Source organism: Somniosus microcephalus, chromosome 10, assembly GCF_052327205.1.
Source record: "Somniosus microcephalus isolate GS21.2 chromosome 10, FLI_Smic_1.0, whole genome shotgun sequence".
In the NCBI taxonomy this organism is placed as follows: Eukaryota; Metazoa; Chordata; class Chondrichthyes; order Squaliformes; family Somniosidae; genus Somniosus; species Somniosus microcephalus.
The window spans coordinates 13,888,739-13,903,805 of NC_140996.1; positions in this window are offsets into that span (position 1 = coordinate 13,888,739).

The following is a 15,067-nucleotide window of genomic DNA, read 5'->3' on the forward strand; positions in this document are numbered from 1 at the left end:
GGGTTCACACTCGGCTCCCAACCTCATTACAGCCTTGGTCCAAACATGGACAAAGGAGCTGAATTCCAGAGGTGAGGTGAGAGTGACTGCCTTTAACATCAAGGCAGCATTTGACCGAGTGTGGCATCAAGGAGCCCTAGTAAAACTGAAGTCAATGGGAATCGGGGGGAAACACTCCACTGGCTGGAGTCATACCTAGCACAAAGGAAGATGGTTGTGGTGGTTGGAGGTCAATCATCGCAGCCCCAGTGTCCTAGGCCCAACCATCTTCAGCTGCTTCATCAATGACATTCCCTCCAACATAAGGTCAGAAATGGGGATGTTCGCTGATGACTGCACAGTGTCCAGTGCCATTCACAACTCCTCAGATAATGAAGCAGTCCATGACCGCATGTAACAAGACATGGACGACATTCAGGCTTGGGCTGATATGTGGCAAGTAACATTCATGCCACATAAGTGCCAGGCAATGACTATCTCTAACAAGTGAGTGCCTAACCATCTCCCCTTGACATTCAATGGCATTACCATCGCCGAATCCACCATCATCAATATAAGAACATAAGAACATAAGAAATAGGAGCAGGAGTAGGCCAATTGGCCCCTCGAGCCTGCTCCACCATTCAATAAGATCATGGCTGATCTGATCCTAACCTTGTAATGTATGTACCTTTAAAGGGGAGAACTACTTTTTACAGCTCCTGTATCCTGTAGTACCGGCAGTGACCACATCTGTATATAAACCCTGAGTAGTGATCTGTACAGTCAGTTGCAGTTTGAACCCTCATTCAGTAAACACCTGTTGATCGTTCCCTGCAGTCTGTTGTCTGATTATTGAAGGACACAACATTAAGATACACGGATATAACATTGGTGACGACGCAGATTCGAACCTACCTGCAACTCTGCATCACCTCCCAGGGATTCGCTCCTGGAGAACAGTGGAAGGAGGTCGAGTCCAGAAGCACGGGCGTTGACCACGGGCAACCGCCCAGTCATCCAGCGGAGATTTGAGCATTGCAGGGGAGGCTGTCGAGAGCCAGGCTTGGCTTTCCAGTCACGGTGGTCCAGCGAAACGGGCTGGCAACAGGTACTGCGCAGACCCTTCCCGGACAGCGGCGGCTAGAGCCGACCGAGCGGCACAGAAAAAGGCCGAGCAGCGTCGACAGGGGAGAGAGAGAGGGCAGAGCGCACAGGGCGCAGCCGGTGTTCAGGACCGAGCGGCGTCAACGGGGAGAGAGATGAGAGACAGCAGAGAGCAGCCGGTGTTCAAGGGCCGAGCAGCGTCAACGGGGGAGAGAGGCGCGCAGGAAAACGCGAGGCGCTGCCATTGCCACGAGGACCGCAGAGAGCGGCATTGGCAGCAGCGCAGGAGCAGCGCACGAAACCCACAGGGCGTTGCCATTTGCCACGAGGACCGCCGAGAGCGGCGTTGGCAGCAGCGCGGGAGACGCCATTTTAAGCCGCAGCGGGGAAGAAAGGAAAGCGCGGGAGACGCCATTTTAAGCTGCAGCGGGGAAGAAAGGAAAGTGCGGGAGACACCATTTTAAGCCAGTCGAACCACACCCAAAAATGCCGAAGAGTGGCAGTATCACAGCGTTCGACAATGAAGTCGAAGATTGGACGACATATGTCGAACGCATAGAAGTATACTGCAAGGTGAATGAAGTGCCAGATGACAAGAAAGCGCTGGTATTGTTGAATTCAATGGGTGCAAAAACGTATGGCTTACTACGAACCCTAGTAACCCCAGAGCAGCCAGTAGAAAAGGATTTTGAAAACATAGGCCTAGAAATTCAGTTGGGCGTGGCAGCCGTTAGCGCCTTAGGAGGAGTAGCTTTCGAGCACTAGGCGCTTAGCGGCCGGGCGCAGCACGATCTGCGCCTCGCCCCAACTTCAGTACACATTTAGCGCCGGCGCAAAATCTTAGCGCGCGCCCTGCTGCGCGCGCACATCATGACGTCATTTGCTAGTGCAACGCCTTTTGTGCGCCCCGAACCGAAACTTCACTCGCGCCGGCCCATTGTGCGCCGGGCGGCCCGAGCGACTGTGAAGTGGAACGGTACACAGCCCAGCCGGGCCGCGGGGAGCGCAAATTAAAGGGCACTTACCCAGCAGTATAAAGGCCAGCCATTTTGCAACATTCACTCTTGTGCAACGGTTTTTTGGACAGAGACCAAGGAGGAGAGTTTACTGGTTTGGACCAACACTTGGACAGGTATTTTTGGCTCAGGCCAGAGCTTAGCAATTATCTTTGCCTTCATTCAGAGCTCAGTGTTTGCCAGCATATAATGGGGGCTGCATTGGGTGGCAATGCTGAATTTCAGCCTTATGCCAGAAGGGCTTACAGACGCCGTGAGAGAGTGGCAGCCCTGGTTAGACGCAGAGGGGGCAACAGGCGTCGCCAACTGAGGCCTTACCCACGCAGGTATACCGCCAGCAGACCTCCTATCTGACCATGTCTGCCGCGATGTGTGTTAGGTGGCTGCAATTCCGAAGGGAGGTGGTTGCAGACATCTGCCGGCTGCTTCAGAGAGATCTGCAGCCACAGCTGATGCGCAGGACGTCTCTGTCGGTGGCAGTGAAGGTGACGGTGGCTCTCAACTTCTATGCCACCGGCTCCTTCCAATCCGCTACTGGGGACATCACTAACATCTCCCAGTTCGCCGTGCATTGCTGCATCCGCCAGGTGACCGAAGCCCTTTTCAGAAGGAGACATCAATTCATCTCCTTCCCCATGACCCTGGACAAGCAGCAGCAGCGTGCAGTGGGGTTTGCAAGAATAGCGGGCTTCCCCATGGTGCAGAGCGCCATTGACTGCACGCATGTGGCTTTGCGGGCACCTCTTGAGCATGCCGAGGATTACCGCAACCGGAAGGGCTACCATTCCCTCAATGTACAGCTGGTGTGTGACCACAGGCAGCGCATCCTAGCTGTCAATGCCCGCTTTCCAGGCAGCAGCCACGATGCCTTTATCCTGCGACAGACAACTGTGGCTGACATGTTCCAGGCACAGCCTCCCCCAAGAGGATGGCTTATCGGGGACAAAGGCTATCCTTTGTGTACCTGGCTCATGACCCCGCTCCGCGCGCCCACGACCCCTGCTGAAGAGGCATACAACGAGAGCCATCAAGCGACGAGGAACCTCATAGAACAAACAATCGGCGTGCTCAAGCAATGGTTCCACTGTCTCGATCGCTCCGGGGGAGCCCTCCAGTATTCGCAGGATCGAGTCTCCCAATTCGTCGTCGTTTGCTGCATGCTGCACAACCTGGCTATCCGCAGGACTCAGGCACTGCCACCTCACGCTGGACCACCACCTCAGGAGGAGGAGCAGGAGGAGCATGAGGACGACGAGGATGAGGAGTACCAGCCCAGGAGGGAGGCACAAGGTCCAAGGGCCGCCCGTCGGCGGCTTATTGAACGTCACTTCTAGGCCCCCTGTCAGGGAATGGCTTGTGCCAATGATAGAACATGATTGCAGCCGTTCCACAAGCCCTCAGCCGGTTAAGGCAGCAAACACTTCAAAGATCAAACATAGACAATGTGAATAAATAAAATGGTTTATTGTACAAACTCTGGGCCCTTCCCACATGAAAACCAAAAACAGACGAAACCCCCAAAAAACACTCAAACACATTACTCGCTCCCACAACCTGGAGAGGATTAACAAAATAGGGCAACTAAAATGGCCGTCATTCTCCGCCTTCGTCAAAAACAAACATCACATCATCGGCCTTCAAAAAACAAACATCCAATTCTCGGCCTCAAGAAACAAACACAAATGGCCACACATTCGACTATTTGGCCCGCTAGGGCGATGCCTTGGCCATCTTTGGGTGGCCCCTGCCCGCCCTGCTGCTCCGCCTCAAAGTAAGGCCATTGGCTGCTGCAAGGCTGGGGGCAGGCTCCTGAGGGGCACATGTCATGACGGCAGATGCCCTTGGGGGTCGGCCTAGTCGAGGTCTGGCCGTCGAGCGGGCGGCTGTTGATTGCTGCAGCTGTGGCTGGCCAGCATCAGTCACTGCAGCAGCTCCTGGCAGCTCCACTGGGGGACTGGCAGTGGCGACTGGAGGAATGGCGGCAAGCTGGCGGATGGCAGGCGCTCGCTGGTCGCCTGAGACACTGGCACTCGCCCGGGCCAGTACTGCAGCATGTGCACCAATCTGCCGAGGGACAGACCGCTGTGCTGCTGCAGCGCGCCGGGTGCCCTGGCGATGCCTGGCTGACACAGCGAGTGTGGCAGCAGTGAGTGCCCGTGTTGACCTGTTCACTGACCGCATCAGAGCAGCCAGTGACTGGACGGCACCACTGATCACCTGGCCAGTCGCTGACAGAGCTGGCCCGAATTCCACCCGACTCGCTGCCTGATCTGCCCGGTATTCCGCCCGACTGGTAGCCTCTGAGGGCCCGAACTCGGCCACACTCCGAGAGAGGGAATCGATGGACTCAGGCAACCGTGCCACTGCCGCCATGAGCTCCGTGTGCCGGCGCTCCGAGACCACGGACAAGTCTTCGAGGCGTTCCATCTCCTCGGCGAAGAGCATCTCCTGACTGGAGGCCGGACTCTCCCTCTGGGGAGAAGGCCGCCGAGCTGGCCGACCCTTCCTGCGTTGCTGGAGGCCGCTGGGCGCAGCAATTGGACTCCCCTCCGACACTTCCCCCCTCTGGGGAGAAGGCCACCGAGCTTCCACCCCCCTCCCGCCTTTCTGCAGCCCGCAGATCCCAGGAGCTCCCCTCCCCTTCGACACTTCTGCCACGCTGCCCTCCAGGGAAGACGTGTCCCCTACATTGGCCTGGGTGGCCGCGGCTGAGGGTTCCCCTGATGGGCCGCCTTCCTCTTGCTCCTCCTCCTGCTCCTCTTCGGAGGGTCTGTCACTGGCAAGTTCAGGGACCTCCTCTTCACCATCTGAAAGCAGGAAGGCACAAGAGTAGCTTTAGAGTGAGGAGAGGGCGTCAGTGCGGGATGCATGAGTGGTGGCATTCAGCGCATTGGTCGGACAGTGGCAAAGGATGTAGATCTGATGCGCAAGTGGGACGAGAGAGGTGCAAAAGGTGATGTCCTTACCATTGCTGCCCAGAACAGGGTCGGCATCTCCACATGCAACGGGCCCAATCACCCGGCCACCCATGAGGTGCTCCACGCGATGTTGCAGGTCGGTGAGTGGCTGGATATGGGGTCGGCCTCCCCCGGTCGCAGTCCGGCTCTTGCGATTATTCGCCAGCTTGGCCTGCAAGAGAAAGGACGGCCTCTAAGTACAGTGTGTCGCCGTGATCTTGTGTGCACTGCCTCCCATGGTGGAATAGCTTGGCCAGTGTGTCACCATGATCTGGTGTGCACTGCCTCCCATGGTGGAATAGCCTGGCCAGTGTGTCGCCATGATCTGGTGTGCACTGCCTCCCATGGTGGAATAGCCTGGCCAGTGTGTCGCCATAGAAACATAGAAGATAGGAGCAGGAGTAGGCCATTCGGCCCTTCGAGCCTGCTCCGCCATTCAACGAGATCATGGCTGATCATCCAAACCCTAGAACCCAGTCCCTACACCGACAACCATCCCACCCAAGCCCTATCCCCGTAACCCCATAACCCCACGTATTTAATCCCCCCTAACACTAAGGGCCAATTTTTTTATCATGGCCAATCAACCTAACCCGCACATCTTTGGACTGTGGGAGGAAACCGGAGCACCCGGAGGAAACCCACACAAACACGGGGAGAATGTGCAAACTCCACGCAGACAGTCACCCGAGGCCGGATTTGAACCCGGGTCCCTGGCGCTGTGAGGCAACAGTGCTAACCACTATGCCACCGTGCTGCCACCATGATCTGGTGTGCAATGCCTCCCATGGTGGAATAGCTTGGCCAGTGTGTTAAGTGCAGAATGTGCAATTGATGCTCATGCCTGTCCCATAGCTGCTGGATGAAGGCTGGCCATTAGAGCTTTCAGGTCCCTTTGCCCATAATGTGAGGTGCGCATGCAAGGATGAGGAGGTCACTGGAAAGGGTACTCACCCTGACAATGCGTGTGAGGTCATTTAACTTTTTGCGGCATTGGGCACCGCTCCTGGGGACGTCGCTGTTGGCTGACAGCTTGGTGGCGACATGCCTCCAGGCTCTCCAGTAGACGCGGACCGTCGCCTTCTTGCCATTGTCCGGGTACAAAACATGGCGCCTCTTCTCCACAGCAGCAATCAGCACACTCAGATCACGCTCTGAGAAGCGCTGCGCACGTTCACGGGCCTTCTCCATGTCTTCAGGCGCTATTTGGGTCCAGCAGCAGTGTTCAGGCCTAGCTGAAGGGCTCCACTATCCAGGGCGTGGCAGCAGACACAGTCGACCCTTCCCCCTTAAGAGCTGGCCGGCGCCAGGGTGTCTGCTGTCAATCACGAGATGGCCGCACCTGCGCTGCGCCCGGCCTCGGCGCTATCGATCACCACCTCCGGCTTAGCACCCAAAGAGAGGCGTCCAGCAGTAGTTTTAGCGCTCGCCCGAACTCCTAGGGCGAAGCTAATGAATATCGGAGAAGTGGCATCGATTTGGCGGCGGCCGCAAACTTTAGCGGATGCCCCACTTTAGCGCCCCAAAAGTGGCGTCAATGAATTTCTAGGCCATAGTGTCAATCCTAAAGGACAACTTAAATCCCACACCGCTGCTGATAGCAGGAAGATTTAAGTTTCACAAAAGGAACCAGCATAAAGATGAAAGTAATGCTAAGTATTTAACAGAACTGTGCAAGCTATCGAAACACTGCCAGTTTGGAACGGGACTAGCAGATACTTTAAGGGACAAGTTTGTGTGTGGGCTTCAAAGTGAAGGAACCCAGAAACGGCTTCTATCAGAAAAGGATCTTACGCTGGACAAGGCTTTCAGCATTGCAGTATCACACGAAGCAGCAGCACGGGGCGCTGCAGAGATACAACGGAGACCGCAAGAATATGGCACAAATGAAATGTCATACGGAACAGTGAAGTGCTATCGCTGCGGCAGAACAACACACGACCATAATGATTGCTGGTTCAAGGACAAAGTGTGCAGACAGTGTGGAAAAGTAGGACACATAGCAAGAGTCTGCAGGTCGGGAAAGAAAACCAGCAGCAAGAAATCTCCACAGGAGAAGTACAAGAAGGTACATAAGGTGACAGAGAGTAGTTCAGACGAACAGAAGAGTGATACAGACTCCGGAAGCAAGGAGCTGGGTTGTCTGAAACTACATAATGTGATCAAAACGGAGGATCACCAAACTATCTGGGTCAAGCTCAAGATAGCAGGAGTCCAAGTGAAAATGGAATTGGACACTGGATCAGCCCTAACAGTCATAAACCGAAGGGACTACAAGCGGCTATTCTCACATACACCCTTGAGAGATACAAAGATTGTCTTGAAGACGTACACGGGGCAAAAACTCTACCCCAAAGGAAAAATAAGGGTGAACATTATATATAACGGCAAGGAAACACCAAAAATGGACCTATATGTATTGCCAGAAGGAGGACCACCACTACTAGGACGTGAATGGATCCGGAAGATACAGCTAGATTGGCATTCTATACAAGCACTGACTGTAGATGCCAAAAAGGATGATGACGTCACACCTGGACGACTGTCAAAAATGCTAACTGACGCACAAGAAGTGTTCCAGCAGGGACTCGGAACACTAAAAGGCATAACAGCAATGATCAAAATAGAGGAAAATGCAAGCCCAAAGTTTTTTAAGACCTTACGCGATCCGCCCAGCCGTCGAAGCAGAGCTGGAAGGTTTGGAACGTACAGGAGTACAGTCCAAAGTGGACTGGAGCGAGTGGGCTACACCCATCGTTCCTGTAATGAAGAGGTCGTTGAGTAATACGCCTGGGGAACCAAAGAAGGTTCACATCTGTGGGGACTTTAAGGTGACAGTGAACCCAATCCTTCACACTGTACAATATCTGCTTCCGCAGATTGAAGATATTTTCGCCTAGCTATCTGGAGGGAAACGCTTCACTAAGATTGATCTGGCCTAGGCGTACCTGCAAATGGAGGTAGAAGAAGCCTCGAAACAGTACCTCACGATCAACACTCATAAAGGTCTCTACCAATACAACCGGCTGGTGTTCGGGGTAGCATCAGCTCCAGCTATTTGGCAAAGGGCAATGGAACAAGTCTTGCAAGGGATTCCAGGGACCCAGTGTTACTTGGACGGCATCCTGGTCACGGGTGAAAATGACAGTGATAACCTCACCAACCTGGAGCAGGTGCTCACTAGATTGAAGGAATATGGGCTCCGAGCTAATCGCCACAAATGCGAGTTTTTCCAGAAGCAGGTCTCGTATTGTGGCCATGTTATTGATAAAGAGGGGAAGGCTCCAGCACCGGAATATGTGTCACAACTGAGGTCGTTCCTCGGGCTGGTGAACTACTACCATAAGTTCTTGCCGAATTTGTCTACCGTACTACACGCACTAACCACCCTACTGCAAACGGGGGTACCATGGAAGTGGAGTGATGAATGTAAACGAGCTTTCCAGAAGAGCAAAGCATTGATCACATCAAAAGAGGTGTTGGCTCATTTCAACCCAGCACTACCAATTCGGTTGGCGTGTGATGCATCACCCTATTGCATTGGAGCGGTGCTGTCGCACAAATTCCCGGACGGCTCGGAGAGGCCAGTAGCCTTTGCGTCTCAGTCACTAACCTCAGCCGAGCACAACTACGCCCAGATTGACAGGGAGGCCCTCAGCCTAGTGTGGGGAGTGAAAAAGTTCAATCACTGTCTGCACGGGCAGAAGTTCACCTTGCTGACTGACCACCAACCACTTGTCTCCATCTTTAATCCAAAGAAGGGCGTTCCGGTGATGACTGCGCAACGGCTACAAAGATGGTCCCTTTTTCTAGGGGCGCACCAATATGAAATCGAGTATAAGGGCACGAAACAGCATGGAAATGCTGATGGGCTATCACGCCTGCCACTGCCTACTGCGGAGGAAGCACCAGCAGTGGATCCTGTCGAAATATTTCATTCGACTATAATTGAATGCTTGCCAGTAACTAACGCTGGTATAGAGAAGGAGACCCGAAATGACCCGACACTGTCTCGGGTATATGATTTGACGGTGAAGCGATGGCCACCACATGGCGACTCACTGTTGCCAGCATTCTCATCCAGAAGAGAACAGCTGTCAGTATGCCAGGGGACCTTGATGTGTGGATCCCGAGTGGTAATTCCACCCAAGTTAGGGAGAGAGTGCTCAATGAGCTTCACGAAGGTCATCTGGGAGTGGTGAAAATGAAAAGCCTTGCTAGGGCTTATGTGTGGTGGCCGGGGATCGATCAGCAAATCGAGGACCTGACAAAGAGCTGCTCAGGATGCCAGAAGGTCCAAAATGCACCACCACACGCCCCTCTACACCCATGGGAGTGGCCCTCCTCTCCATGGCAACGGGTGCATATTGATTTTGCTGGTCCATTCATGGACTCAATGTTTTTAATAGCCGTGGATGCGCACTCGAAATGGCCTGAGGCGATCAAAATGTCCTCCACCACCACGGAGAAAACTATTGCAGTCCTACGGACCATTTTTGCCAGGAACAGCTTGCCAGAGCAGATTTGCTCTGATAACGGACCACAGTTTGTGTCCGAAGAGTTTCGAAGATTTATGAAAAGGAATGGGGTAAGGCATTACACATCTGCCCCGTATCATCCAGCCACAAATGGATTGGCTGAGAGGTTCGTACAAACCTTTAAAAAAGCAGTAAAGGCCATGTGCGATGACAACATTCCACTGCAGCATAAGGTGGACAATTTCCTGTTAGCCTACAGAAATGTGACACCTGCAGTCACCAACCAGGCCCCGGCCATGATGTTCTTTAACCAAAGGTTGAGATCTCATCTGGATTTGCTCAGACCAAATGTACGAAGAGATGTTGAGAGTAAGCAATTCCAGCACATCAATGAGAAGCCGACAAGGAGCTTCAATGTAGGGCAACCAGTCTTGGCCCGCGACTACCGAACAGAGAAATGGCAACCAGGAATGATATGCACACGGCAGGGGCCACTAATGTACAAAGTGGATGTTGTGGAGAACATTGTGAGACGCCATGCTGACCAGGTCCTAGAGTCACAGGAACGAGTCAACCCCATGTCTCGGCCATATGTACCTGGTGAGGAACCCGAAGTACAGGTCGCATCTACCTCAGAAACAATAGCATTGGAAGCTGACGAATCAACTGAGGACAGGGTGTTAGAATCGCCTCCGCACCAAGAGTGAGACGCTCGGGGAAGGCGTTATCCAGAAAGAATCAGGAAGCCTCCCCAAAGACTGAATTTATAAATAGACTATTTTCAGTTAATGTTGCATGTTAAAAGTGTTAATTGTAATTAGTTTGATATTTAATTGTTAAATGAGTGTTATGGAACTGTTAATCTAAAAGGGGAGGAATTGTAATGTATGTACCTTTAAGGGGGAGAACTACTTTTTACAGCTCCTGTATCCTGTAGTACCGGCAGTGACCACACCTGTATATAAACCCTGAGTAGTGATCAGTACAGTCAGTTGCAGTTTGAACCCTCATTCAGTAAACACCTGTTGATCGTTCCCTGCAGTCTGTTGTCTGATTATTGAAGGACACAACATTAAGATACACGGATATAACAAACCTCAAATCTTCTATCACTCTCCATCCACCCGAACCCATGTGATCTCCCGGGAGAGGCGAAAAAACAGATAAAAAACCCAATGGCCAATTTGGGAGAAAAAATCTGGGAAATTCCTCTCCGACCCATCTAGGCGATCGAAACTCGTCCAGGAGATCACTTTGTCCCTATATTTTCTACATTACTTACCTTCTGTAAAGGCAATCTCCACCCCAGCCAGGAACAGGAATAAAACCATCTCCTGAAATCTAACACAGAATTAGAACACAAGAAGTAGGAGCAGAACCAGGCTACACGGCCCCTGGGCCCGCTCCACTACCCACTCCTCACTCACTACTTTCCCTCCCATCTTTGTATCATCTGCAAACTTGGATATGTTATCCTGGGGGTTAACATTGACCAGAGACTTAACTGAACCAGCCACATAAATACTGTGGCAACAAGAGCAGGTCAGAGGCTGGGTATTCTGCGGCGAGTGTCTCACCTCCTGACTCCTCAAAGTCTTTCCACCATCTACAAGGCACAAGTAAGGAGTGTGGTGGAATACTCTCCACTTGCCTGGATGAGTGCAGCTCCAACAACACTCAAGAAGCTCGACACCATCTAGGACAAAGCAGCCTGCTTGATTGGCACCCCATCCACTACCTTAAACATTCACTCCCTCCACCACTGGTGCACCGTGGCTGCAGTGTGTACCATCTACAAAATGCACTGCAGCAACTCGCCAAGGCTTCTTTGGCAGCACCTCCCAAACCCGCGACCTCTTCCACCAAGAAGGACAAGGGCAGCACCTCCAATTCCCCTCCAAGTCACACACCATCCTGACTTGGAAGTATATCGCCGATCCTTCATCGTCGCTGGGTCAAAATCCTGGAACTCCCTCCCTAACAGCACTGTGGGAGCACCTTCACCACACGGACTGCAGCGGTTCAAGAAGGAGGCTCATCACCACCTTCTCAAGGGTAATTAGGGATGGGCAATAAATGCTGGCCTTGCCAGCAACGCCCACATCCCATGAACAAATTTTTTTAATTAATATTTTCTAAGAAATAAACAATTACGTTCTGTGGCGTTGCCTGAGTGCGCTGGTACATGGAAGATTCTATGTTTGGAATTATGCAAATGAGAGAAAGTTGTACCATAACTTCACTTTGGAAAACCAGCGTAATTTCAAGAGCAATTTGCGCCCAGATTGCCGATTGCACCCAAAGCGGAATCTCCACCCCAGTAACGGTTCATTCGTCTCATGGTGCTGTGGCACAACACACTTTTCTAATTCTCCTTGATTAGAGATTTGAAGATAATCACTTTGAAATTCTTCTCGGAAACATTTAAATAGTTCTTCTTTAGAAATAATTTAGTTCATTGTTCTTGCATTGTACGAAAATGTTCACACTTTCTCAGGGTGGTATAATATTGAATAACACAATACCTACATGCCTGATATTTGCAGATACATCAGGGCGAGAAATTCCCCTCGAGCCCCGCTTGCGGCGATAAATCAGAAAAGCTGGAAAAGTTAGCGCCAGGCGCGAACCTCTTCCGGCCTTTCTAATATTCCCACTTTTTGCTCCAAGAGGGAAGTGGGACACTAAATCAATCGCTCCACTTCCTTCTTGGAGTGCAAGAGGGGTGGAAGTTCGCGACCCGGGGCGCACGGTTCCGCAGCGCCGCGCACTGGGCCGCGTAGCGCCGACGCGTTGCAGGGGCTCTTCCCTGAATTAAAGGGAAGGGCCCCACGCTGCGAACTCTGCAGTTTTTTTTAACTTACCTGCAGCACCCGGGGAGCGGGGGTGCCGCGCGATCAAGCAGAGTGCCGGGCTGACCGACCATGGCGCGGAGCCCGCGTCAGGAGCAAAAAAAAAACATTTTTCAAAAAAGCCGACCTTTTTTTCAGGGCGGCCGGCCACCTCACCTTTAACTTCCACCCCGCTAGTGACCGGGCCGCCCTGCTCGCGTCCCCTTCAGCGGTCGCTGCCATTGCCCGGCGCTGCTGCAGGGGGCCAAGGGGAATTTATTCTGCTGGGGCGCTACCACGGCGATACGCCCGGAGATGGTGTCATGATCTCCGGGCGCATGAGTTGGGGGCGCAGCCCCGTAGTGCCGCCGCTAACCTCCCGCGGAATTTGGCGGGAGGCGCGGTCAGCGCCGCGGCCGGGCGAAAAGGCATTTGCGCCCCGTTAGCACTCCCCAAGGGAGGTGCAAAGGAGGAGAATTTCTCCCCATGAGAGTCTTATACAGATATACAGTACTTCACACTTGAGAGGGGTAATGTTTTTGCAGGACTAGGGTGATTTCTTGCCAAGGTGGAATCATAGAAATGACAGCAGATGAAGATTATTCAATCCATCATGCCTGTGCCAGCGTTAGCTGTTCAACTGGTGCTATTTCCTCTCATCCCAATTCCCCGCCCTCTCCCCATATCCATTTAAAATCTTCCTTTTCTAATATTTATCCAATTCCCTTCCATGTCCTAATATCCTTCTCTTTGATCTATTCAATGTCTTGTATCAATTCGACAACACTTCCTTGTTTTTATATCCAATTCCCTTAATCATAAAACCCAGAATCACAATTGGCTTTTTTATAGTCTTTTCGCTCTGCAGTCCCTGAAGATCTGTGTATCCGTACTCCTACCTATATTTTTCCTCAACTGTGTTAAGAATTTTATCATTAAAGGTATATTATTTTCCATGATCCTTTACCCAAAATGAACTACTTCACATTTCTCTGCCTTGATCTGTATCTGCCACCTCTCTTCCCATTCCCTAACCGGTTTATGTCTTCCTTTAGTTTTCCATGTCCTCTAATTTGGCCGCAGCAGCAAACTTCATTATTATTCCTCTGGTTGCTATCTCCAAGCCAAATATAATTGTAAATCAAAAGAGGCTCCATGAGCTTCGGTTCACCTGACTCTGTGGTTTTGCCAGGCTGCAGACCTTTGATTATTTTTTGGATTTTTGTTGGCCACAGTTAGGGAGTCCAGTATATGCAGGATGGAGTTTGCTGAACCTCCTGTTGACAGACCTAAAGAAAGAAAGATGTGGGGCTAGAATTGCGTGCTTTAGTGCCTCCCGTTGCGCTTCCACCAGGACACGGTACCGCTAACGACTCCTGCTAAATTCATGCGGGAGTTTAGCGGCGGTGGTAACATGTCATCACCGTGCGCAGTGCCCCATTTTTGCCCCGCCTGCAAAATTGGCTTGCGTCCCCTGAATCTGCGCTGGGCGATGACAGCGACCGATTCAAGGGGCGGGAAAGGAGCAGCAGAAGGCTCTCGGGGCGCTAAGTAAAGGGGAGGTGGCGGGCGGGGTTTAAGAAAATCATCCAACTTGTTTGTCGTGGCCCATTGTGTCTTTGAACGCGGGGTCCGTGCCCGGCTCCTCTTGAGTGCCGGGCTGATGGCACGGCTCCCCGCTCCCCGGTGGTCCAGCTCGAGCCCCCCCTTTAATGAGGGGAAGAGCCCTTCCATGCGGCAGCGCTATGTGGCCCAGTTCGTAGCAGAAAGCACCACCCCGATATTTGGGGTTAGCGCTCTAAGAAGGAAGTGGATCGCTTGAATTAGCACTCCACCCCGCCTCTTGGAGCGCTAAAACTGAATTTTGCGGCCAGCGGCGTTAATTAGTGCCGGGCGCTAAAGTTAGCGCCCAGGCGATGTCAGCGCCCCCATATGGTCGATACCAAATTTTTCCCTCTAAGAATCATAGAATTGTAGAAACTTACAGCACAGAAGGAGGCCATTCGGCCCGTCACGCTTATGCTGGCTCTTTGAAAGAGCAGTCGTGCTGAGTCTCACACCCCCCCGCTTTTTGTCCCTAACCCTGTCAGTTCCTCACCTTCCAGAACCTGTCCAACTCCCTTTTGAAATTATTGGTGGAATCAGCTTCCACCACATTTTCAGGTCGCGCGTTCCCGATCCCGACAACTCTCTGACTGAAAAAAATTCTCCTCATCTCCCCTCGAGATCTTTTTCCAATGATTGTGAATCTGTGACCTCTAGTTATTGACCCACTCACCAGAGGGAATAGTCTTTCTCTCTCTCTGCTCTATTAAAACCTCGCATCACCTTGAAAACCTCGATTAGGTCACCTTGTAAACTTCTCTGTTCCAAGGAGAACAGCCCTAACTTTTCCAACCGCTCCCCATAAATATAATCCCTCATCCCTGGTGACATCCTGGTAAACCTCCTCTGCACCCTTTCTAAGGCCTTTACATCTTTCCTGAAGTGTGATGCCCAGAAATCTCCACAATACTTGCATTGATATAGCTCCTTTCATGACCTCAAGACGTCCCAAAGCGCTTTACAGCCAATGAAGTACTTATTGAAGTGTAGTCACTGTTGTAATGTAGGAAAAACAGCAGACAATTTATGCAGAGAAAGGTCCCACAAACAGCAATGTGATAATGATCAGATAATCTGATTTTAGGTGTTGGTTG